At 44.1% G+C, this 25,652-nt stretch overlaps 1 long non-coding RNA gene across 1 annotated transcript; it reads left to right on the forward strand.

Annotated features, from left to right (window-relative positions):
* The first annotated feature begins 2,152 nt into the window (after nucleotides 1-2,152).
* On the forward strand, nucleotides 2,153-24,481 carry LOC113913804. Its single transcript, XR_003517270.1, has 3 exons — nucleotides 2,153-2,224; nucleotides 22,760-22,824; nucleotides 24,206-24,481. It is a non-coding gene; the product is annotated as an uncharacterized LOC113913804 (long non-coding RNA).
* Nucleotides 24,482-25,652: the final 1,171 nt, after the last annotated feature.

The raw sequence follows: 25,652 nt of genomic DNA on the forward strand, positions 1-25,652 counted from the left end.
CTACTTCATCTCTGGCAAACACCTAGTCTGACTCAGCTCAAACCAAGGTGACCCTGGACCAGCCCACTAACATCACAGGGACCAGACTCTGCCTACAATAGGCAGAGAGCCATATTGCAGACTGGACTGAAGGCAAACACAGCTCCACCACAATGGTAGGACACCCCTGTAGCAACACACATAGAAGATACCCCTGAAGCACCATTTTCTGATGAAAAGGAGACATTGCACTGCGGGGCACTATAAGCCTGCTTCTTTATAAAGCCACTACTTTCAAGTGCGGGAGACATAGCCGACTTTCCTAACACATAGAAACAAACACAGCAATAGACAAAATGGGAGACAGAGGAATATGTCCCAAATGAAAAAGCGGAACAAAATCATGGCAAGAGACCTAAACAAAATGGAGATAAATAATATGTCTGATAGCGAATTTTAAAGTAATGCTCATAAAGATACTCACTAGAATTGAGGAAGGAGTGTAGGACCTTCATGACACCCTCCACCAAGAGATAGGAGACCTAAAAAAGATCCAATTAGAGATATTGAACTCACTAAATGAAAATAAAAATAGACCACTTAGAATAAATAACAAACAAAAGGAAGTAAAAGAACAAATCAGCAACCTGGAGGACAGAGTAAAGGAAAGTAATCAAGCTGAGTAGATGAAGGGAAAAAAATAGTCAAAATGAGAATAGACCCAGGGAACTCAGCAACACTGTCAAGCACAACAGTCACATGATGGGGATCCCAGAAGGAGAAGAGCAAGAAAAGGGGGCAGAAGATTTATCTGAAGAAATAATAGCTGAAAACTTCCTGAATCTGGGGAAGGAAAGAGAAATCCAGATCCAGGAGGCACAGAGAACCCCCAATAAAAGCAACCCAAAGAGGTCTGCACCAAGACACAAAGTAAATAAGATGGCCAAAAGTAGTGATAAAGAGAGAATTTTAAAAGCAGCAAAAGAAAGGAAAGCAGTTACATACAAGGGAAACCCCATAAGGCTATCAGTGAGTTTTTCAGCAGAAACTTTGCAGGCCAAAAGGGAGCAGCATGATAAATTCCAAGTGCTAAAAGGAAAAAAAAATCTACAGCCAGGAATACTCTATCCAGCAAGGTTTTCATTTGGAATAGAAGGAGAGATAGAGTTTCCCAGAAAAACAGAAGTTAAAAGCAAAACCAGCCACATCCCCATCACACATGATGCCATCAGCCTGTGGATTCCAAATTCACAGTCCAGCCGCCCTCCTGCCCGAGTCAGCATGCACAGCCTGCCACCTGCTCAATGCCAAGTCAACACGCCTTCACCTCAGATTGACAAGGGCTCAAACTGACACTCTTCCCCTCAAATTCCAGCCCCTGTGCTCAAGTTTATGCACAAAAGTGGGCATAATTATAACAGCAGAATGAAGCAGCCCAAATAGTGACACTAATTCTGTGCAATATATAATGGATAAAAGGAATGTGCTAGATTGAGAACATCTCCAACAAGCACATCAAAGAACAATACATACAGCATGATTTTGGTTAGTAAAAGAAAAAACCCAGGAAAAATAAAACAAGATGAAATCAGAGAGGGAGACAAACCATAAGAGACTCTTTTTTTTTTAAAGAACCTCTTAATCATAGAAAACAAACTGAGGGTAGCTGGAGGAGAGGGTGTTGGGGGTTGGGGTAACTGGGTGATGGGCATTAAGGAGGGCACTGGATGGAATGAGCACTGGGTATTATATAAGATTGATGAATCACTGGACTCTACCTCTGAAACTAATAATACACTGTATGTTAATTTAATTCAAATTTTTAAGAAAAGAAACCCCTCCCAAAAAACTTCTGATTAGAAGTAGCACATGTTACTTCCACCTCATTGGCCAAAGCAAGTCATCGGGCCAAGCTGGACAGCAGTAGAGTGAGAAATACAATCCATTTGCAAGAAGGGCCCAGTAAGGACAATCTACTACAAAGTTTAGACCAATGAGGGCAATATCATGGCGATGATCCACAACTACATGGGACCTGTTTTCAATTATGACACCATATGATGGCAACAGAAATAGTGACAACATCATCATTGGACCAATGAGATTCTAGAGTTCTTTCTCTGGCTAGCATTTGGCTGTAGGACTGACTATCCCTCTGGACTGAATGAGCCAACGGAGGTTATTAGAAAATTCAAGGGAGTGTATATCTCAAGTGGAAAATATTGGACATCCTGCTAAAAGATAGGTACGTGGGTGCTTGGAAAATTTAAGAGAGGTGATTTTAGTTGTACTCCAAGTTGTGGAGGCAGTTCATACTGATTATAAACTAAATCAAGAAGGTAGTCTATGGTTATGACAATATAGAGTAAATCAATGGTGACTATGCTAGATAGGCACTGGTAAGCACTTCATATGAATTACTTTAATCCACACAAGAATTTTTAAGTAGGTAGTATTATTACCCTTCTTATTACAGAAACTAAGACTTTGAAAGGTAAAGTATCCTTTCTAAGGATACATGGCTAGCAGGTAGCCAAATTCTGATTCAAAACAAAATCTGTATAACTCCAGAATTCTCCCTAAATCACAATATTCACTTGCCTCCCTCTGGGGCCCTTGATCTGATACCTGCCTCTTCAACCTTTTCCTCTTCTAATTTGACTCTATTTCCTATTTCATATCTTTGTCTGTTTTTCTCTTAGACATTTCCTCTATTACTACAGTGCTAGGATCCTGCCCAGTGAAGGACCCCCATTCTGTCTCCATATCCCAAAAGTCAAAAAATAAACCTGCCCAGGTCCAGCTCTAAAGGTCAAAGTTGCTCTGGAGTGTGCGGGATTTCATGCCCCTTCCTCATCTGCCAAGAATGGCCACCTCCCTGCCTCAAGTCCATCGCTCACTGGGAGCTTCCAGCTCTGTTAGAGAGGGAGTGAGAGACCCTGCAACAAGTGCTCCAAACAAGGCCAACTTGTCCTAATTCACAAGAAGAGGTCTCCATTTCTAGAAGAAGCAAATCCTATCAGTGAAGAACACAACTCAGGAGTTTTAAAACACTGAAAATTCTCCAAGAACCAGGTCCAGACTGTCCAAGCAGCTCCATACTTGGCATCAGGTGCCAGCAATCACCATTTCAACTGAACAAATGGCATCCTAACATTTAGCCTTAGAAGGGTAACCATATGCTCTGAACCAAAAATTAGATAGACACTTCACCAAGAGAGAGCTTTCTTTTCTGATTTGTGAATGTACTTAAAGGAAGTCTCCCAATGACCTATAATTCATATTACATTTGGTTTTCATTCAACAAAATCCCTTCTATAAATAAAAATAGAATTACATGAAATTGGAATTGTGGCCCCCTCCAATTAACTTGTCAAAGCAGGCTTATATCTGGATGCCTTCTCCTAAAGTAGTGAATCCCAACATGTGATCACCTACTATGCTTGCTTTTAATTAGGCTTCTAAATTCTGTTCCAGGTTGGAGGTAGTAGAATATAAACTTCGGTCATTTCTAATGAGCTTTCTAAGAAATTCCCACTGAAATTTGAGAACCACTGTTCTAACTAGTGAAAGGCAAAAAACAAAACAAAACAAAGAACCCCCCCCCACACACACACACACAAACCCAACCAATTCTAACAAACTCATGTGAAATGGAAGGTTTGGAATCCCCCAAATGCCTATAACTTCTCTCAAAAAATAATCTATGCAAGTACTTGCAAAAGATTGCTAGTATGTTCTAAACAAGGAAATAGTGAGAATAATTCCTCGAAACATAAGAATATTCTATTGCAAGGAGATGGTTTGTCCTCAGTGCAGAAGAAGAATAGCTTTAGGGCAGAGATGTTCAGTTTTACCAGGTGTCCTCTCCAGCTGGGGGTTGTAGGAGCAGACTGAAGCTGGGGGAGGAGACAGCAGCTAGCCACAATTCTGGACCTGGAAGCAGAGCCACAGCAGTGCTCTGTGTGGGAGGCACCCCACTTTTGTTTGTGCATCCACACAGCTTCATGTTTCAATGGACTCTACCATATCTCATCATCAGGGGATGATTCTGCTTAATTTAAGCAGTCACAGATCCCATTCCCCTTTCCAGCTGTGGGTTTAGGCATGTGACCAAATCCAGCCAATTAGATGGGAAGGTAACTTCTACTGAGGAGCTTCTGGGAAAAGTGTACTCCATAAAAAGGAAAAGATGTAGGAAGAGAACCACCCCTTCTTGTTCTGCACATTGTGGGGTCTGGCTATGATGCCTGGAACTGCAGTAGCCATCTTGCTACCAGTCTGAGGGCAAGTTTGGGACAAAACCAAGAGGCAGAGCTGGGATCCTGGGGCTTGGAGCCAACCTGTCTCTGGGCTTCTAATTTTGTGAGATAATAACTGTCTTTAACATGTAGGACACTTAGAATTAAGTTTCTATTAAATTGCATCTACAGTATCCTAATGGCTAGAGGGAACTTTTAAAAACCCAACTCTGAGTTTGATACATGTGAAATCAGACAGAAAAATTTTTATTATTGTAAGAGTTGGCACTAGAATTCCTTCAAGGGTGAGAACTGCTTTGTTGAGAAAAACGTGGAAAATTGTTGGGGTAGAATGTGGAGTGTCAAAACTCTGAGTGTTAGCTGGAAAAGAAGGGTCAGATGGGGGACAGCTCTGCACAGTAAAGGAGAAAGGATGGGCACCTGGGTGGCTTAGTCAGTTAAGCATCTGCCTTTGGCTCAGGTCATGATCTCAGGGTCCTGGGATTGAGCCAAGCCCCGTGTTGGGCTCCCTGCTCAGCAGGAAGTCTGCTTCTCCCTCTCCCTTTGCCCCTCCCTGACCCCCTCTTGTCCTCTCTCCCTCACTCTCTCACATTCTCTCAAATAATAAATAAAATATTTAAAAGAAAAAAAGGAGACTTCTGGATACTCTGGAGGAAGACATGATGGAAATAAGAGAAAGGAACCAACAAGAAGGTTTTGGATATGCCCCCTCTCCCTCTGCTAGGTTCACAAATATTCATTGAATTGATCTCTTGTGGACTCTTGCAAGAGCCCAGAAGCAGAAGCACCAGAATTCACAGAAGACTTACTTTGGAATTCCCTGGACTGTGGAATTGAGGATTGGGAGCAATCTCTTCCAGAGCTCAAATACTAAGGAAGCCCCAGCTGACAACTGAGTTACAGAAACCCAGGAGAGCCTATGTGAGGAGAAGGCCAAAGGCTTAATCAAGACCTCTCTATATTGTAGCTTGTCAGTAAAGCAGCAAAAATTCCAGACAGTGTGAAGGAAAAGAAAAAAAAGTAAGACCTGATCCAATGTCCAGCATTTGAGGAGTGGGGTATCCCTGCAAAGTGGAGTAGCTAAAGTTACTTAACAAGTATAGGGCCATTCCTGCAGAACCAGCGATGATTTAACTAGTAAACATGGGGGAGTATTAGCCTAGCTGCCTTGGGCTCTGGGAGAAGAGATGGTGGTTGTTCTCTTGCTCTGCCCTGGCCTGGGCCACATGCCTGGACCTTGCATCTGGGATGTAATAAGGGGTCTGCTGAGGTTGTCCAAACTTGCCCCTAATCCCCATTTCTGCTATCTCATGGAAAGAGCAATGGAAAAGTGAGAAGAGACTCAAGAAGCATGTCTAGGGATATCAGAAGACCCCTAAGAGCACAGAACCAGTACTTTCATTACATCTTTCTTACAACTGAAGGCTGAGTCTTGGAAAATATGAGAGGCTTTGAGGAAGAAGCTCTGGCTATAGGGATCAGGCCAGAGGGTGGAATTTGCAATTCTTGGACTCTAGTCCAAGGGCAAACATGGAATAACAAATAAGGGCAAACATGGAAGACAAGCTTGCCCAGATACTTGCTTATCTGACCGAGTCCTGAGTATAGGCCAGAATGGAGAAAGTGCCCAGTCAAAACATACAACAAGGCAGGATCCATAACAGAACTCTTGACTTCAGGGCACCTGCCAAGAATTCCAGCCCAAGTCCAGCTGTTGTGGACTTGGGCTTTCCTGTCCTCATGCTCACCACCAGCTTAATTTAGACCCATGCTTTTGAAGGACATGAGACAATTGCTGCTTACTCCTTGCTCACCACCTATGCCAGTTAGAATCCTCTGTGTGTCACTTCCTCCAGCAGCTGCCCAGCTTGGGGTAGAGGGGGCAGTCCTGGTCCCTAGCCTCTCCTGCTCATCCTAGTCTAAGTGACCATTCATCCATTCTGTCTTTAACCTGTGAAACCTGCCCAACCATCTTTCTGCTGGACCATTGCAGCAGCCTCCAGCTTGTGCTCCCCCCGCCCTCCACCACCCACAGCCTCTACCACATGAATCCATAGCTACAGAAAGCTACCTGATCAGTCTTCTTAAGATACAATTTGGATCAGCTTGTACTTGGTCTGAACATCCTCATCACTTATAGAACAAAAGCTAAGTCCCTTAGTAGGACATCTAGAATCCTACACAATCTAGGCACAACTTTCTAGTTTCATCTCCTATTCTACTCCCACATAAACCCTCCACCCCATGCTCAAGCCACACCTAAACACTTGTTCTCCCATAATGCTCTACATGTTCTAAACTTCCTATCTTTTCTCAATCTGTTCTTTCCACTCCGAAGCCTTTCTCCCTCACTGCTTCCATTGAAATTCTAGCCATTCTTCAAAGCTCAAGACAAATACCACCTCCACCATGAAGCCTTTCTAGTTGGAAGTAAATCCTCATTTTTCTCTGCCTCTTAGCACTTATCATCTAAATAGCCATCCCTTGTATATATGAACCACATCTTCTTTATCCATTCATCTGTTGAAGGACATCTCGGCTCTTTCCACAGTTTGGCTATTGTGGACATTGCTCCTATGAACATTGGGGTGCATGTGCCCCTTCTTTTCACTACATCTGTATCTTTGAGGTAAATACCTAGTAGTGCAATTGGTGGGTCATAGGGTAGCTCCATTTTTTTTTAGTTTTTTTTAAATTTTTATTGTTATGTTAATCACCATACATTATATCATTAGTTTTTGATGTAGTGTTCCATGATTCATTGTTTGTGTATAACACCCAGTGCTCCATGCAGAACGTGCCCTCTTTAATACCCATCACCAGGCTAACCCATCCTCCCACCCCCAGGTAGCTCTATTTTTAACATCTTGAGGAACCTCCCTACTGTTCAGAAAGGATGAAAATGAAAACCTACCATTTGCATCAATATGGATGGAACTGGAAGTGATTATGTTAAGGGAAATAAGTCAAGCAGAGAAAGACAATTATCATATGGTTTCACTCATATGTGGATCATAAGGAATACTGCAGAGGACCACAGTGGAAGGGAGGGAAAACTGAATGGGAAGAAATCAGAGAGGAAGACAAACCATGAGAGACTCTGGACTCCGGGAAACAAACTGAGGGTTACAAAAGGGAGGGGAATGGGGTAACTGGGTAATGGGTATTAAGGAGGGCATGTGTTGTGATGAGCACTGGGTGTTATATGCAACTAATGAATCACTGAACACTACATCAAAAACTTATGATGTACTTATATGTTGACTAACTGAACATAATAAAAAAGTAAAATAAAAATAGAAAATAAATAAATAAAAATAACCATCCCTTTCTCTGCCTATGTTCCAATTAATTTTTCCTTGTCTTTTTTTAAGATTTATTTATTTGTTTGTTTATTTGAAAGAGAGAGAGTTGGGGGAGGAGCAAAGGGAGAGAATCTTCAAGCAAATTCCCCACTGAATGCAGAGCCCAACACAGGGCTTGATCTCACAACCTATGAGGTCATGACCTGAGCTGAAACCAAGAGCTGGATGCTTAACCAACTGAGCCACACAGGCACCCCTTTCCTTGCCTTTTTGTAACCCTTATTTGAACTAATCTCCTTGAGGGCTGTACCATGTATTGAATTGCTAGCATGGTGTGTATATTCAATAAATATTTGTTGAAACTGAGCTGAGCTAGAAGATCAAATTAGAAAGGGAATTCTGAGGGGCGCCTTGGTGGCTCAGTCGTTAAGCGTCTGCCTTCAGCTCAGGCCATGGTCCCAGGGTCCTGGGATCGAGCCCCGCATCGGGCTCCCTGCTTGGTGGGAAGCCTGCTTCTCCCTCCCCCACTCCCCTTGCTTGTGTTCCCTCTCTCGCTGTGTCTCTCTCTGTCAAATAAATAAATAAAATCTTAAAAAAAAAGAAAGGGAATTCTGAGATAGTTAATAGAAGAGAGAAAAGATAGAGATCTGTCCCCATGTCCCCCTCAAAGCCAGCCTGCCCTCAAGAATGACATTAAGGAGGAAGTTGCAGTGTCCCCAGGCTTGGCCACACCCCAAGGGCTCACAACTATCTCCAGCCATACAAATCCTACCACAATGTTCAGAGGCATAGCCTTGACCTGGTGGGAAGCAGACATGACAACTGTCCAAGCTACAGGTCACTGGGGTGCGGAGGGGTTGAGATGTTAATGCCAGAAGTGGGCATGCCAGACACTTGCGCTCCCTGCTGTCATGCCTCACTCTCAGGGCAGGGACTTCCTGAATATGGCTTCCCTTGGAGGAGGGATAGGGAGAATCAGCCATGACACTGGGCTCCAGTGAACAGCACCAAGATGGATATTTGTGCGAAGATTATAGAGGTCATGAAAGGTCTTCCATCCCACTCTGCACAAACCTCAATATCCCTCTGCTTTCAGCTTTCCTACTTCCATTGGTGTGGCATAAAGAAGGCCCAGTTGTCAGCTGCTGGGTACTGCTTGTACTCCTGCCTCCATAGGAGCCCAGCTTTTCTACAGAACAGGGAGAGTGGTGGGCCACCCTCCCCTCCACTTCTTAAGGAATGAATTCCCAATGATTTTGGAATTTGCTTTGAGGCATGGAGCTTCTTCATATTGACTTGGGTGGGAGGTAGGACAAGAGGAAGTGAGCAGAGTCAAGAGCTAGCCCTGGACCTCAGCCCTAGAGATCCAACATGGACACCAGGCTCAAGTATAGTCTGTCTGACACTTGGGAGTTTACCATCACCACCACCATCACTACCCCATGACCACTGCTACCACTGGTTAGGGAAAAGGAAAAACAAAAATCTTTTCACAGTTAGCTCCTACACATGAACTTGGAGGCTTGTGAGGTCACCCATAGACCTACCATTACCAGTGACTGATACAATGGTATTTCAAGTAGATTGTGGTTCACTGTGTAAGTTTGAATGGTCACCATTTAATTCCACTAAAACCCCATCAATAATCATGGCTTTATAAGAGCTCCTGACAAATAATGACCTGTAGCTTGGACAGTGAGCCCTTGGGGTGTGGCCAAGCCTGGGGACACTGCAACTTCCTCCTTAATGTCATTCTTGAGGGCAGGCTGGCTTTATAATGATAGCTTACTATTATGGGTTGAATTGTGCCACCCCAAAATTCACATGTTGAAGTCCTAACACCCAAGTACTGCAGAATGTGACCATATTTGGAAATAGGGTTGTTTCAGATGTAATTAGTTAAGATGAGGTCACTAGGGTGGGCCCTAATCCAATGACTGGTATCCTTATTAAAAAAAAAAAGGAAATTTGGACACAGAGACACACATGCAGGGAGAGTACCATGTAAAGAGACACAGGGAAAACATGACCATCTACAAGCCAACGTGTAAGGCCTGAACACCTCCTTCCCCCACAGATTGCAGAAAGAACCGATCCCACAGACATCTTGATTTTGAACTTCTAGCCTCCAGAACTGTGAGGCAAAATATTTCAAAGTTTAAGCCATTCACTTTGTGATACTCTATTATGGCAGTCCTAATAAACTAATACATTTACCATTTAAAAATTCTCACTAGAAACCATGATCACTAATTTCAGTTAATCCTTAAAACAACCCAATGAGTTAGGTACTTTTATATATCCTCATTTTCTAAATGAGGACTCTAAGACTATGAAAGATTAAAAAATCTGCCCAGGCTATTAAGTTGCAGAGCCAAGATTTGACCTCTGCTGCCTAACTCTGAAATCCCTGTTCTTTTCTATACCATCCATCACTGCCTCAGACAGAAGGGATATTGTGTCCCAGGCTTATGTGAGCTATGCCTGGTTATTTTACTGTCTGTGTGAACACACTCAATTCACTATTGTCAACACAATGGGCTTCCTGCCATGCCACACAGGATAGACAACAATTTGGCAGCTCCCAGATGGCCACTCAGGAGCCAGGATAGCTAACAGGCCAGTAAGGGCTGACAGTTGAGGCCCAGCTGGCAGAGGAGGCCAGAGGATAAGGCCAATATTCATGGACCTGACAGGCTCCTTCACAGTTCTACAGAGTGAGTGGTTTTGGGCACTAAGAGAAGCCCATGAGAATCTACGATAAGCAGGAAACAGATGGGCAGTTATGTGAAATTGAGCCTGGAGAGGACCAAGGACAAGACAGGGGGAGAAATGCAAGATCTGAAACCCATAAAGACCAAAAAGGCTTCAATTCAGGGTGAAAGGGATCCCAGGGCTGGTCAGAAGGTGGGCTGGGGAGTGGCCATAGGAGCCCCTCAGGGAAGATGCTGCCCAAGGTCAGAAGTAACTGGTCTCTGAAGCTGATTCCCATGGGTCTGACTTCAGTGGGAACAAGAGAGAGAAGAGAAGAGGCTTCTTGCCCAACCACCAGAAAAATAAGTACCCTCATGCAAATGAAGCAAATGGGAAACATCTCCTGCAAGGCAGTTCACCCAGCTGTCGACTTAGAGCTATTCTGGCTTTCATTTGGGGTTCCCCTGCCCCTGTTATTTGTAATTCGAGTCCAAGAATCATGAAAGGCCTTTAACAGCTCTGGGCACAACATCCCTTCCTCTTTTCTTTTCTGATTCCAAGCCCTCACTTCCTACCAGATAGTGTACCAACAGGCCCAGCAGATGTGCCCCAGCCACTTCCTGAGTGTTTCCTAGCAACTATCAGCCAGCCACCATTGCTTCCCCAAGTGTCTGGGGTCTCAGATATGAGCTTCTGGGCTCACCGGATGGGACTAAGGCTGGCCTTCAGGAAGTTGGTAGCAGGGGACTTGCTTCCCCTCTGCTCACCCATCTTTACACCGTTCCAGGATTTTCTCAAGTGTGCACACTTACCTTTGGTGGGACATGGATAAGCACTTTAAATGTCATTAGTCGTATATTCTAATCTAATACACATTTTGAAAAAAAACAAAATTTCAGAATCCCATATTAGGTTGAGCTTATAGAAGAGAGAGAAAATATGTCCTATTCAATCCATTCTGATTGATTAGTAGCTGCCTGGAGGAGCATTATGTTGAGAAGGATTCTGAAGAAGCACCTGGGATCAGCAAGAAAGATCCATGATCAATCATTAGACAAAAGTATGGACATGGGGAGTGGAGCATAGATGCCACACGTTTACTACTTCTGGCCTGTGGCTTCCCTAGTGTTTGTGGCCACCCTCTGTACCATGCCCTGACCCCCAAGCTTGTCAGCACCGTGGAGCTAGGAGCTAGGAGCCAAGCTGGATACCTGAGCCAGCTCAGCCTCCGTGGCATCATAGTGTGGCACAGGGACTGGCACATAGCAGGCATCCATATTTACATGTTGATCTGTCAGACTTTGTGAAGAGCATCTCAACTGACAGATTCAAGAAATGTGCATCCTAAGCTGGGGTTCCTTTCAACCTCCCCCACACACAAAGGGGAGCAGCATAAGTAGCAGCATAGTTCTTACAGCCCTTTGGGATAACAATTTAACAATGTCACGAGAGCCATAAAGAAATTCCTAGAAATTGACCCAGTAATAGCACGCTTATGAAGTTGTGCTAAGGAAACATTCAAGAGATAGGGGACATATCTGTTCATGAACTTAGTAAACGTGCTAAAGATGTGAGGGCTGCACAGAGGGGTCACTTTGCAGGCCCTCATATTCCATCTGGTCAATACCTCCTACTTCCCCACTCTCCCTCTCCCCTTCCCACCTCTCTACCTGAGGTGGCCACAGGCTCCAAGTGCCTCCCCTGCTCTCATAAGGAGCAATTCAGTTCTCCACAACTCAATCCTGACTGCCCACCAACCCATTGGGTACCCTGTCAACATCCTTGCTCCCTACTCCATGGAAGGCTGTGCAAAGTGGTTATTCTCAGCATACTTCCATTTTTTCTCTCACTACAGTGTATTAGATAGCTGTTAGAAAACACAGCAAATTTGATCTGTACATACTAACATAACCAAAGGTGTTGGTGATTTGTCATCAAATGAAAAAACAAACAAGTTGCAGGGCAATATATATAACATGTGACACCTACATGAGGTCTGGCAGGCTACATGCCCAACTCTTAGCAGTAGTTAGTTACCTGTGGGGAGGAAATAGGATGAGGTAGGGGGTGGATGGTAAAAGGGAACATTCTCTTTTTTACTCCATATAATTGGAGTAGTTTGAACTTTATTTTACAATAAAATGTATTATGTAAGTTTTAAAAAAAAGATATAGAATTCCAGCATGGGGAAAACACACCGAGCATTACCAAAGCTCTACCTTCTTGGAGAAGCCAATTTTTACCCTAAGCTGGTTTGCTTTAGACTAGCTGTTCACTTATCCCCAACTTCCTCAAGAAGCTGAGAAATACACCCCTCTGCTGGAGGCATCGCTTGGAGAGCTGGCTTAATGATCTTGTGTTACTGCTGGGTAAGAGCCCTTCTCTCTCTGCTATACAGAACAGCCTTTCCAGACCACTCGCCTGCACACAGGGCACCAGGGTAGTCTGGGGGAAGGGGGGGTCTGGAAGACCCCTTCTTTTTTTTTTAATTTTTTTATTGTTATGTTAATCACCATATATTACATCATTAGTTTTTGATGTAGTGTTCCATGATTCATTGTTTGTGCATAACACCCAGTGCTCCATGCAGAATGTGCCCTCTTTAATACCCATCACCAGGCTAACCCATTCCCCTACCCTCCTCCCCTCTAGAATCCTCAGTTTGTTTTTCAGAGTCCATCATCTCTCATGGTTCGTCTCCCCCTCCGACTTACTCCCCTTCATTCTTCCCCTCCTGCTGTCTTCTTCTTTTTCTTTTTTCTTAACATATGTTGCATTATTTGTTTCAGAAGTACAGATCTGTGATTCAACAGTCTTGCACAATTCACAGCGCTCACCATAGCACATACCCTCCCCAATGTCTATCACCCAGCCACCCCATCCCTCCCACCCCCCACCACTCCAGCAACCCTCAGTTTGTTTCCTGAGATTAAGAATTCCTCATATCAGTGAGGTCATATGATACATGTCTTTCTCTGATTCACTTATTTCGCTCACCATAACACCCTCCAGTTCCATCCACGTCCTTGCAAATGGCAAGATCTCATTCCTTTTGATGGCTGCATAATATTCCATTGTGTATATATACCACTTCTTCTTTATCCATTCATCTGTCGATGGACATCTTGACTCTTTCCACAGTTTGGCTATTGTGGACACTGCTGCTATAAACATTGGGGTGCACGTACCCCTTCGGATCCCTACATTTGTATCTTTGTGGTAAATACCCAGTAGTGCAATTGCTGGATTGTATGGTAGCTCTATTTTCAACTGTTTGAGGAACCTCCATACTGTTTTCCAGAGGGGTTGCACAAGCTTGCATTCCCACCAACAGTGTAGGAGGGTTCCCCTTTCTCCACATCCCCGCGAACATCTGTTGTTTCCTGACTTGTGAATTTTAGCCATTCTGACTGGTGTGAGGTGGTATCTCATTGAGGTTTTGATTTGGATTTCCCTGATGCCGAGCGATGTTGAGCACTTTTCCATGTGTCTGTTGGCCATTTGGATGTCTTCTTTGGAAAAATGTCTGTTCATGTCTTCTGCCCATTTCTTGATTGGATTATTTGTTCTTTGGGTGTTGAGCTTGATAAGTTCTTTATAGATTTTGGATACTAGCCCTTTATCTGATGTGTCATTTGCAAATATTTTCTCCCATTCTGTCAGTTGTCTTTTGGTTTTGTGGACTGTTTCTTTTGCTGTGCAAAAGCTTTTTATCTTGATGAAATCCCAATAGTTCATTTTTGCCCTTGCTTCCCTTGCCTTTGGCGATGTTTCTAGGAAGAAGTTGCTGCGGCTGGGGTCAAAGAGGTTGCTACCTGTGTTCTCCTTTAGGATTTTGATGGACTTCTGTCTCACGTGTAGGTCTTTCAACCATTTGGAGTCTATTTTTGTGTGTGGTGTAAGGAAATGGTCCAGTTTCATTCTTCTGCATGTGGCTGTCCAATTTTCCCAACACCATTTGTTGAAGAGACTGTCTTTTTGCCATTGGACATTCTTTCCTGCTTTGTCAAAAATGAGTTGACCATAGAGTTGAGGGTCCATTTCTGGGCTCTCTATTCTGTTCCATTGCTCTATGTGTCTGTTTTTGTGCCAGTACCATACTGTCTTGATGATGACAGCTTTGTAATAGAGCTGGAAGTCTGGAATTGTGAGGCCGCCAGCTTTGCTTTTCTTTTTCAATATTCCTCTGGCTATTCGGGGTCTCTTCTGGTTCCATACAAATTTTAGGATTATTTGTTCCATTTCTTTGAAAAAGGTGGATGGTATTTTGATGGGGATTGCATTGAATGTGTAGATTGCTCTAGGTAGCATTGACATCTTCACAATGTTGGTTCTTCCAATCCATGAGCATGGAACGTTTTTCCATTTCTTTGTGTCTTCTTCAATTTCTTTCATGAGTATTTTATAGTTTTCTGAGTACAGATCCTTTGCCTCTTTGGTTAAATTTATTCCTAGGCATCTTATGGTTTTGGGTGCAATTGTAAATGGGATTGACTCCTTGATTTGTCTCTCTTCTGTCTTGTTGTTGGTGTATAGGAATGCCACTGATTTCTGTGCATTGATTTTTATATCCTGCTACTTGACTGAATTCCTGTATGAGTTCTAGCAGTTTTGGGGTGGAGTCTTTTGGGTTTTCCACATACAGTATCATATCATCTGCAAAGAGTGAGAGTTTGACTTCCTCTTTGCCGATTTGGATGCCTTTGATTTCTTTTTGTTGTCTGATTGCTGGGGCTAGGACTTCTAATACTATGTTGAATAGCAGTGGTGAGAGTGGACATCCCTGCCGTGTTCCTGACCTTAGGGGAAAAGCTCTCAGCTTTTCCCCATTGAGAATGATATTCGCTGTAGGTTTTTCATAGATGGCTTTTATGATATTGAGGTATGTACCCTCTATCCCTATACTCTGAAGAGTTTTGATCAAGAAAGGATGCTGTACTTTGTCAAATGCTTTTTCTGCATCTATTGAGAGGATCATATGATTCTTGTTCTTTCTTTTGTTAATGTATTGTATCACGTTGGTTGATTTGTGGATGTTGAACCATCCTTGCAACCCAGGGATAAATCCTACTTGGTCGTGGTGAATAATCCTTTTAATGTACTGTTGGATCCTATTGGCTAGTATTTTGGTGAGAATTTTTGCATCCATGTTCATCAAGGATATTGGTCTGTAATTCTCCTTTTTGATGGGGTCTTTGTCTGGTTTTGGGATCAAGGTAATGCTGGCCTCATAAAATGAGTTTGGAAGTTTTCCTTCCATTTCTATTTTTTGGAACAGTTTCAGGAGAATAGGTATTAATTCTTCTTTAAATGTCTGATAGAATTCCCCTGGGAAGCCATCTGGCCCTGGGCTTTTGTTTGTTGGGAGATTTTGGATGACTGCTTCAATTTCCTTAGTGGCTATAGGTCTGTTCAGGTTTTCTATTTCTTCCTGGTTCAGTTTTGGTAGTTGATATCTCTAGGAATGCACCCATTTCTTCCAGGTTATCTAATTTGCTGGCATAGAGTTGCTCATAATATGTTCTTATAATTGTTTGTATTTCTTTGGTGTTGGTTGTGATCTCTCCTCTTTCATTCATGATTTTGTGGATTTGGGTCATTTCTCTTTTCTTTTTGATAAGTGTGGCCAGGGGTTTATCAATCTTGTTAATTCTTTCAAAGAACCAGCTCCTAGTTTTGTTGATCTGTTCTACTGTTCTTTTGGTTTCTAGTTCATTGATTTCCGCTCTGATCTTTATTATTTCTCTTCTCCTGCTGGGTTTAGGCTTTATTTGTTGTTCTTTGTCCAGCTCCTTTAGGTGTAGGGTTAGGTTGTGTATTTGAGACCTTTCTTGTTTCTTGAGAAAGGCTTGTATTGCTATATACTTTCCTCTCAGGACTGCCTTTGCTGTATCCCAAAGATTTTGAACAGTTGTGTTTTCATTTTCATTGGTTTCCATGAATTTTTTAAATTCCTCTTTAATTTCCTGGTTGACTCATTCATTCTTTAGTAGGATGCTCTTTAGCCTCCATGTATTTGAGTTCTTTCCAACTTTCCTCTTGTGATTGAGTTCTAGTTTCAAAGCATTGTGGTCTAAAAATATGCAGGGAATAATCCCAATCTTTTGGTACCGGTTGAGACCTGATTTGTGACCTAGGATGTGATCAATTCTGGAGAATGTTCCATGGGCACTAGGGAAGAATGTGTATTCTGTTGCTTTGGGATGGAATGTTCTGAATACGTCCATGAAGTCCATTTTGTCCAGTGTGTCATTTAAAGTCTTTATTTCCTTGTTGATCTTTTGCTTAGATGATCTGTCCATTTCAGTCAGGGGGGTGTTAAAGTCCCCCACTATTATTGTATTGTTGTCAATGTGTTTCTTCGCTTTTGTTATTAATTGCCTTATATAACTGGCTGCTCCCATGTTAGGGGCATAGATATTTACAATTGTTAGATCTTCTTGTTGGATAGACCCTTTAAGTAGGATATAGTGTCCTTCCTCACCTCTTATTACAGTCTTTGTTTTAAAATCTAATTTGTCTGATATAAGGATTGCCACCCCAGCTTTCTTTTGGTGTCCATTAGCATGGTAAATGGTTTTCCACCCCCTCACTTTCAATCTGGGGGTGTCTTTGGGTCTAAAATGAGTCTCTTGCAGACAGCATATCGATGGGTCTTGTTTTTTAATCCAATCTGATAGCCTGTGTCTTTTGATTGGGGCATTGAGCCCATTTACATTCAGGGTAACTATTGAAAGGTATGAATTTAGTGCCATCGTATTGCCTGTAAGGTGACTGTGACTGTATATTGTCTGTGTTCCTTTCTGATCTATGCTGCTTTTAGGTTCTCTCTTTGCTTAGAGGACCCCTTTCAATATTTCTTGGAGGGCTGGTTTCGTGTTTGCAAATTCCTTTAGTTTTTGTTTGTCCTGGAAGCTTTTTATCTCTCCTTCTATTTTCAATGACAGCCTAGCTGGATATAGTATTCTTGGCTGCATATTTTTCTCATTTAGTGCTCTGAAGATATCTTGCCAGTCCTTTCTGGCCTGCCAGGTCTCTGTGGTTAGGTCTGTTGCCAATCTAATATTTCTACCATTCTAGGTTACATATCTCTTCTCCCGAGCTGCTTTCAGGATTATCTCTTTGTCTCTGACACTCGTAAGTTTTACTATTAGATGTCGGGGTGTTGACTTATTATTATTGATTTTGAGAGGGGTTCTCTGTGCCTCCTGGATTTTGATGCCTGTTTTCTTCCTCACATTAGGGAAGTTCTCTGCTATTATTTGCTCCAATATACTTTCTGCCCCTCTCTCTCTTTCTTCTTCTTCTGGGATCCCAATTATTCTAATGTTGTTTCGTCTTATCGTATCGCTTATCTCTCGAATTCTGCCCTCGTGATCCTGTAGTTGTTTATCTCTCTTTTTCTCAGCCTCTTTATTTTCCATCATTTGGTCTTCTATATTGCTGATTCTCTCTTCTGCCTCATTTATCCTAGCAGTTAGTGCCCCCATTTTTGATTGCACCTCATCAATAGCCTTTTTGATTTCGACTTGGTTAGATTTTAGTTCTTTTATTTCTCCAGAAAGGTTTCTCTAATAACTTCCACGCTTTTTTCAAGCCCAGCTAGTATCTTTAAAGTCATGATTCTGAACTCTAGGTCCGACATCGTACTAATGTCTGTATTGAGTAGGTCCCTGGCTGACGGTACTACCTCTTGTTCTTTTTGCTGAGGTGATTTTTTTCGTCTTGTCATTTTGTCCAGAGGAGAATAGATGAATGAGAGAACAAAATGCTAACAGGTTAACAACATCCCCAGCAAATATACTGTATACAAATCAGAAAAGACCTGAAACCAGGGGAAAAGAAAGGGAAGGAAAGAAAAAAGAAAGAGAGAAAAAAAAAGATAAAAACAAAAACAGAACAATACAAAAAAAGCAGAATATGATCAAATATGATCAGGCTAGTGCATAGATCAGTGCCACACACTAGATTTTGGGCGTATTTTGGTCTGTTAGGAAAAAGTGCCTCCTAAAATTTTAAAGGAAGAAAGACATATGTGTACAAAATAAGGGTTGATACAATGAAGGGATGGAAGATGACTGTAAAGATGAAAATTATAAAAGATTTTATAAAAGGAATTGATACGTTGTTTGAAAAAAGAAAGAAGATTTAAAAAAAAAAAAGAAAAAAGGGAGAGAATGTGATCAGGCAGGAGACTAGAACAAAGCCATACACTAGTGATTTAGGGTATATTTTGATCTGTTAGAAGAAACTGTATCTCAAAATTTTAAAGAGAGAACAACTTATATATATATGCCAAAAATAAGGGTAACTACTATGAAGGGATAAAATATGACTCTAAAAATGAAAAATAAAAAATGTTTTTTTTAAAAAGGGGATTAATAAGATGTTGGTTGAAAAAGGGAAAAAGAAAAATTAAAAAAAAAACAGTTAAAAAAATTAACTTTGATGAACTAATGAATCATGGTAAAAAAAAAGCCATGAATTCTATGTGTAGTATTCCCCTATCGCTGGAGTTCTCCCATTCTCCTTGATCGGTAAACTTGGTCTTGGCTTGCTGGCTGTTCGTGCTGATCTTCTGGGGGAGGGGCCTGTTGCCGTGGTTTCCAAATGTCTTTGCCGGAGGCGGAATTGCCCTGCCCTTGTGAGTCCGGGCTAAGCAAGCTGCTCGGGTTTGCTCTCAGGAGCTTTTGTTCCCTGCAAGCTCTCGGTACAGCTTTGTAGGACCAGGGCAAAAATGGTGGCCTCCCAATCTCCACCCGGAGAAGCTGAGAACTGGGGGCCCCGCTCCTCAGTGCGCCCCCAAAGAAAAGCAGTCAGTCACTCCCGTCTCCCCGGTCTCCGGCCGCACTCCGTGCTCACCCGGCCTGTGACCGAGCGTTTCTATCTCTGGCCCCCGACCCCGTGTGGAGTCTCCAAACCCAGCAGATCCCTGCGGTGCGCTCCTGCGCCGCTCCCCCCGGGGGAGGAAGGGGAGTCTCCCCGGCTCTGCCACTTGTTGGGTCCCTGCTGGAGGAGCAGTGGCCCGACTGGGCCGCGGATCACAGTTTATGGCCACCCCGAGCTGAGAGCCCACGCCTCGGCTCCGTCTCTGCAGCCGGCTTCCCCGCTCCGGTACCTGGGAGCTCTGCCACACTCAGGCACCCCCGGTCTTTCTGTGACCCCGAGGGTCCTGAGACCACACTGTCCCGGGAGGGTTCCACCCCCCGCTTAGCCACTGCAGTGACGTCTCTCAGCGGAGTGGCTTCTAAAAGTTCCGATTTTGTGCTCCGCGGCTCTATCACTTGCCAGAAGCAGCCGACGGAGGCCCCCTCCCCCGCCGTCTATCCTCCCGAATATCGCCTTGGATTCACTTCTCCGCACGTCCTACCTTCCAGTAAGTGGTCGCTTCTCTGTTCAGAGAGTTGTTGCTACTCTCCTCTTCGATCTCCTGTTGAGTTCGTAGGTGTTCAGAACGGTTTGATCCCTATTCAGCTGAATTCCTGAGACCAGAACCAGACGAAATCCAGGTCTCCTACTCCTCCGCCATCTTGCTCCGCCCCCTGGCTGGAAGACCCCTTCTTGAGTGGCTCTCCTTCCTCTGGTAAGAGCTGTGCTGGAAACTTGGGGTTCACCAGGACCACAAGATCCTCTTCGATGAGGAGAGGTGAGGGGACCCTGAGCTGCAGGTGCCCTTCCTCACCCTTCTCGGCAGGATCGGTCAGACTTAGCCAAAGCCAACCAGAAACACTGAGTGAAAACAGGGACCTCCCAGCCTCACTTCTATCCTGTCTGGTCTCAATGCCTTCTGTCCACCATGCCCCACCTCACAGGAAATAAAGAGGATAAGTCAACAGGCTGTGGTTGTTAACCACTTTAATGGACTGGGGAGGGAAGGTCCTTGATTGTCTTCCCAGGTCAGATGGGAGTCTCCCTCCTGGAAGAAGGAAACACCTGGCAGGTTAGTGCTGGTTGTTGGCAGGAGGCCTCAGATCCTTGCCACCTGGACCTCTCCTTAGGGCTGCTTGAGTGTCATAACCTTGGGAGCCAGGGATCCAAAAGCAATCGAGCTGCATCTTTTATGACCTAGTCTCAGAAGCCACACATCACTTTGCCACATTCTGTTCTCTAGGAGAAAGTCATTGTAGTCCAGGCTCAAAAAGAGGGGAATTAGGCTCCACTTTTTGAAGAGAGAGGTATCAAAAAATCTGTGGGCATAGCTATTACCTAACAGTCCTTGTATAAGTGCAAGAGACATAGAAATGAGACATACAAAATCCCTGCCCTCAAGAAACTTTCCGCTTAACAAAGGAGACCAACATTTTACCTAAGCTTTGGGAGCACAGAGAAGGAAGTTTCTACTGGGGGAAGGGAGGCAAGCGGGAGAGGAGTCTCTGAGAGGAATAGCATTTGATGTGGGCCTTGGATTGTGAGTAGGAATGTGTTAGATAAAGTGAACCCCATTCCAGCCTCCTTCCCCTATTCCAGAAGCTGATAAGATAAAACTACATTTCCCAGTAAGATGCACAAAAGCAAGATTTGAAGAGGAGAAGTCAGGCATGGGCTAAGCTCCCATCCCTTCTGCCATTTCTGCTCACAAACCTGCCATGGGAGTGTTTGCTTTTTCTGAGACACCCGTGGCAGTGGCGCCGGTGTTCAGACACAGGCTCGTGGATATCCAGGGAAAAAGCGCTAATGAGATTGTGGCTGGTGAGGATGGTTCTGCGGTGGCAGATGTGCCAAATGACGGGTGACTTCCTGAGGGTAAAAAACGCTCAGGCCTTGCAGAGCCTCTTCTAGAGCTGGGGTAGAAGGACTCAGAGCACATGGACAGCTTCCTTAAACTTTCCCTCCAGTGTCCCCTCCTTCTGGCCACCTCAACTTCAACTTTTCTCTGTTCTTAGGCAAGTGTGAGGTCACCCTGTTGCAAGCACTCAGAGGTGATCTTAATTAGGAAAGGGCCAGGATCTTGAGCCTTCACTGCAACTGAGAGGGAAGCCATTTCATTTTACCAACTAATTACTCCATAAAATCCATAAAATGACAACAAAAAAATTAATCTGGCCTTTTCCAGACTTTTACTGTTTCCTTCACTGAACCCATCTACATACCCACGGGCAAAGCTGCCAGCCATATGAGGTGTTGCTGGCTTCGTTTAAGAGATAAAGATGGGGGGACGCCTGGGTGGCTCAGTCGGTTAAGCGGCTGCCTTCGGCCCTGGTCATGATCCCGGGGTCCTGGGATCGAGTCCCACATCGGGCTCCTTGCTCAGCAGGGAGCCTGCTTCTCCCTCTCTCTCCCTCTGCTTGTGCTCTCTCTGTCAAATAAATAAAATCTTTAAAAAAGAGAGAGAGATGAAGATGGGAACTTGAGAAAGTTTATAAACTCAGCAGTGCTGGGAAGCCAACTTTGCTTCACTGGTATTTGCCTGTGGTTTCTGGGCTGAGATATGCAGGTTGTACAGACTCATCTGCCACCCGCCCTGGGCTGCGAAGACACTGACTTGGGCAGGGCTCTAGCTGCTTATCTTCAATCTTTAATGCATCAGCATCACATGGCAGTCTCCCCCATCTCTCACTTGCCCAGCACCACCTCCTACATACACACCACCCCAGACACTCTCTGGAGACTGCCATCTCCACCCTCACTTGCCTAAATATATAGCTTAAGAGACAGCAGGCTGGAAAGCACACAACAACCATGGATCTCACCCTCAGTGGGACTTGCCTGGTGTCCGTCTGGCTTGTAACCTCTCTGAGTGCCGGGCAAGGCAAGGGTGTCATCTGGGGAAGAGGCGATAAACATACACTTCTTGGCTGAAGCCCTAATTGACAGAATCTTGAAACCAGAAGCCTAGATTTCCTGCATAGCCCACGAGCCTTGGATGTCCATGGGTACACACCCTCGATGGAAGACAAGCATGAGGATGAAATGAATTTGACATTTGAAAGATGACTCTTTCTTTTCTTTTGTTAATTTAAATTCAATTTAATTAACATATAGTGGTAACTTAGTGATTTCATCACTAAGAGGTAACTTAGTGATTCATCAGTTGCATATAACACCCATTGCTCATTACATCAAGTGCCCTCCTTAATGCCCATCACCCAGTTACCCCATTACCCCACCCAATGCCCCTCCAGCGACCCTCAGTTTGTTTCCTAGAGTTAAGGGTCTCTTGTGGTTTGTCTCCTCTCTGTTTTTGTCTTATTTTTCCTTCCCTTCCCCTATGTTCATCTGTTTTGTTCTTAAATTCCAGATATGAGTGAAATCATATGGTGTTTGTCTTTCCCTGACCAACTTATTTCGCTTCGCATAATACCCTCTAGTTCCATCCATGTTGTTGCAAATGGCAAGATTTCATTCTTTTTGATGGCTGAGTAGTGTTCCTGTGTGTGTGTGTGTGTGTGTGTGTGTGTGTGTGTGTGTGTGTGTGTGTGTATCACATCTTCTTTAGCCATAAAATGCCTCTTTCTTGAACAGCAGCAATAAAAGGGGGGTCCAAAAAAAGACCTCATGCAGCTTCTAAACATTTTCTAGGTCCTGGATGCCTTTCAGAATATGGTTAAAGCTCTGAGTACCCTCCCCCAGGAAAATGCATGCAGGTACGTACACACAACACTGTGCATGTAATAACTTCAGATATTGAAAGATAAATTAGACTCAGGCCTTTACCTTCCATAAGCTAACAGTCTTACAGAGAAGGTAAACAAACAAAGAAAAAAGCACATAAATATAAATGAGAACATGATCAGCACTGAAGGACTGTGGTGTGTAAGGACTTGGAGAGTTCCTGAGGGAGAGATCAAGCTGTAAGGTAAAGGGCCAAGCAGAACGGAAAGGAACCAGTCCCAGCTGCTACTCATGTGTACTCCAGATGTCCGCTGAGGGCCTCCACTCCTTGATGTCCAAGTGAGGTGGGCTTGGACTTCTGAATCCCATGGACTAGGGAGTTCCACACCTTCTCCAATATTTCGTCTGGCTCCGTGTGGGGACCTTGGTCTCCTGGCCCTTCTACCTCTCAAAATCCCGGCTTTCTCACATACCACTTCTGGCCCCATACTACATCCTCCCCAGCATGAAAGTCAGTCACTCCTTTGGTTTCCACAGAAAAAAAAAAAAATTCAGTCACACCACAAGTTTTATAAACCATGAGAAAGGGGGTCCTGTAAAGGGATCATGTTATACAGCACCTGGCCTTCAGTCATCCATTGAGTTCCTCTGCCTTCTCTCCACACTTTTGTCCCTTTCTTCCTGTCTTTCAGGAGCTACTCTTAAAGTTCCTGAGCCTTAGTGTCCCCTGACATGTTGGCCCCAGGAAGGATGAGGTGACAGTTGGTGGGGAGAGGGACCACACCCTCTCCAAGCACTTATCAAAGTATCCTTCCAGCACACACACACACACACACACACACACACACACACACACACACACACTGCTTTCTCCAAGAGCAATTTAGCAATTGAAGTTTCTCCATCCATCCCACTTGTACTGGTTAGTTGAAGAGAACAAAATCCACTCCAGCTAGATTAAGTGAGAAAGGGTTTATGGCAGGATATTGTCTTATAGAACTACTAGGAGGAATTTAGAAAGGACTTCGGGTGGAGCTTTCAGAAAAGCTTCCCAAAGAAGATCTGGGCCACCGAGGAAGCTGCTTACTCCAGAACCAGTGCTGCCCCTGCCACAAGGCCACCAGCATCCCTGAGGCTAGTGACCGGACACTAGGATGTCCCTTCATGCTGCCAGAGAAATCTCAGTCAGTCCCTCCATGGCAATGCCAGCAGAAGCAGCAGGAGCAGCAGAGGTGTGGTCTCTGCCTGGCTTCCACTCAGCTCTCCTAGTGCATCTGGTAGTTGGGCCTTACTTACCTTACTTACCTCTGGATCCCTGATTGCACAGGAGTCTGGGAAATGTGGTTTTTAGCTTTCCAGCCTTTGCAATACTGGAATTCTTACTTGAATTCTCTCTCTCTCTTGCCCTCTCAGCTTGGTGGCTTGCATGCTGCCATGCTGGAGAGGCCCACATGGCAAGGAACTGACAGAGGCCTCAGCCAACAGCTAGGAAGAAACAGCTAGAAGAAATTTGTATGCCAATAGACATACAAGCAAGCTTAAGATGAAGATCTTTCTTCAGTCAGGCCTTGAGATGACTATACCCCAGGTGAAACCTTGATTCCAGACTGTGAGAGACCCTGAAGCAGAGAGCCCAGGTAAGCTGTGCCTGGATTCCTCACCTACAGAAACAGTGAAAACATAAATATTGTTGCTTTAAGCCACTAAGTTTTGGGAAAATTCGTTATGTTGCAATAGATAACTAATATAGTTCCCTTCACGGTATCATGGGTTCCCTTTCTGGGCCAGCTTGCTCTGTGAATGAAGAGAAGAAAGGAACATGCTCTCTTTTGCATCATACTCTGAGGTCTGATCTTCCACCCAAGGGAAGATATCTGAGAGTCTATTCACAGTCAGAATCTACTGGGCCTGCCCACCAGGTGCACACTCTGGCCTGAGCACTCATCCGTGTGATGTGGGCCACACACACTGTGTGCCCTTCACCACACAGCTGTCTCCCTCACTCAGACACAGAAGCTGTGATGCCAGGCTCCCCTTCCCCTTGGCACCAGGCCGAGCCAGGACTGGGGTGAGGCAAGGGAGGTGCCCAGGGGGCAAAATTGTAGGAGATATTCCCTCTCTGACTTATGCAAATGTGGGATTGGCACCTGAAAGTGAGTGTCTCTTTAAATTTAGTGCCCTCAGTACCTCATTCACTTCATCTTAGTTCTGGCCCGCTCCCAAGGCAGACCTCCCCTGCATAGCCCTGGCCTTGACAGTCCCGGAAACAGGTCCTGGCCAGCACAATAGTCAGATTTCCTGCCACCTCCAGCTTGATTTCTGGGCCAGATGTCAGAGGGGCTCTCTGAGAGCCAACCCTTCTACACCAGCATTCTGTAACTCAGGAGTCTTCAGCAGATGCATTTAAATCCCTCTGTCCTGATGTCTCCATGAGGGATAATGGTCTTTTGTCTTTTGTAGTAAGGAGCTTCCTTCTCCTTTTTCACACCAATGGCCAATAACAGAGATAGAATATGGCTAAGGTCACCTCACTTCCCACTAACTCACTCTCAAGGGAGAAAAAAGAAGATAAGCACTGCGGTAAAAATAGGTAAGTTCAATGACGTCAAAATTTAAAACTTCTGTGCATCAAAGGACACAATCAACAAAGTGAAAAGGCAACACACAGAATGGAAGAACATATTTGTAAATCATATATCTCACACAGAATTAATATCCAGAATACATAAAGAACTCATACGAATCAATAACAGTAAGCTGATTGTAAAAATGGGCAAAGGGCTTGAGGAGACATTTCTCCAAAGAAGATATACAAATGCTAATAATCAGATGTAAAGATGGTCAACATTACTAATCATTA

The sequence above is a fragment of the Zalophus californianus genome, chromosome 11, assembly GCF_009762305.2.
Source record: "Zalophus californianus isolate mZalCal1 chromosome 11, mZalCal1.pri.v2, whole genome shotgun sequence".
NCBI classification, from domain to species: Eukaryota; Metazoa; Chordata; class Mammalia; order Carnivora; family Otariidae; genus Zalophus; species Zalophus californianus.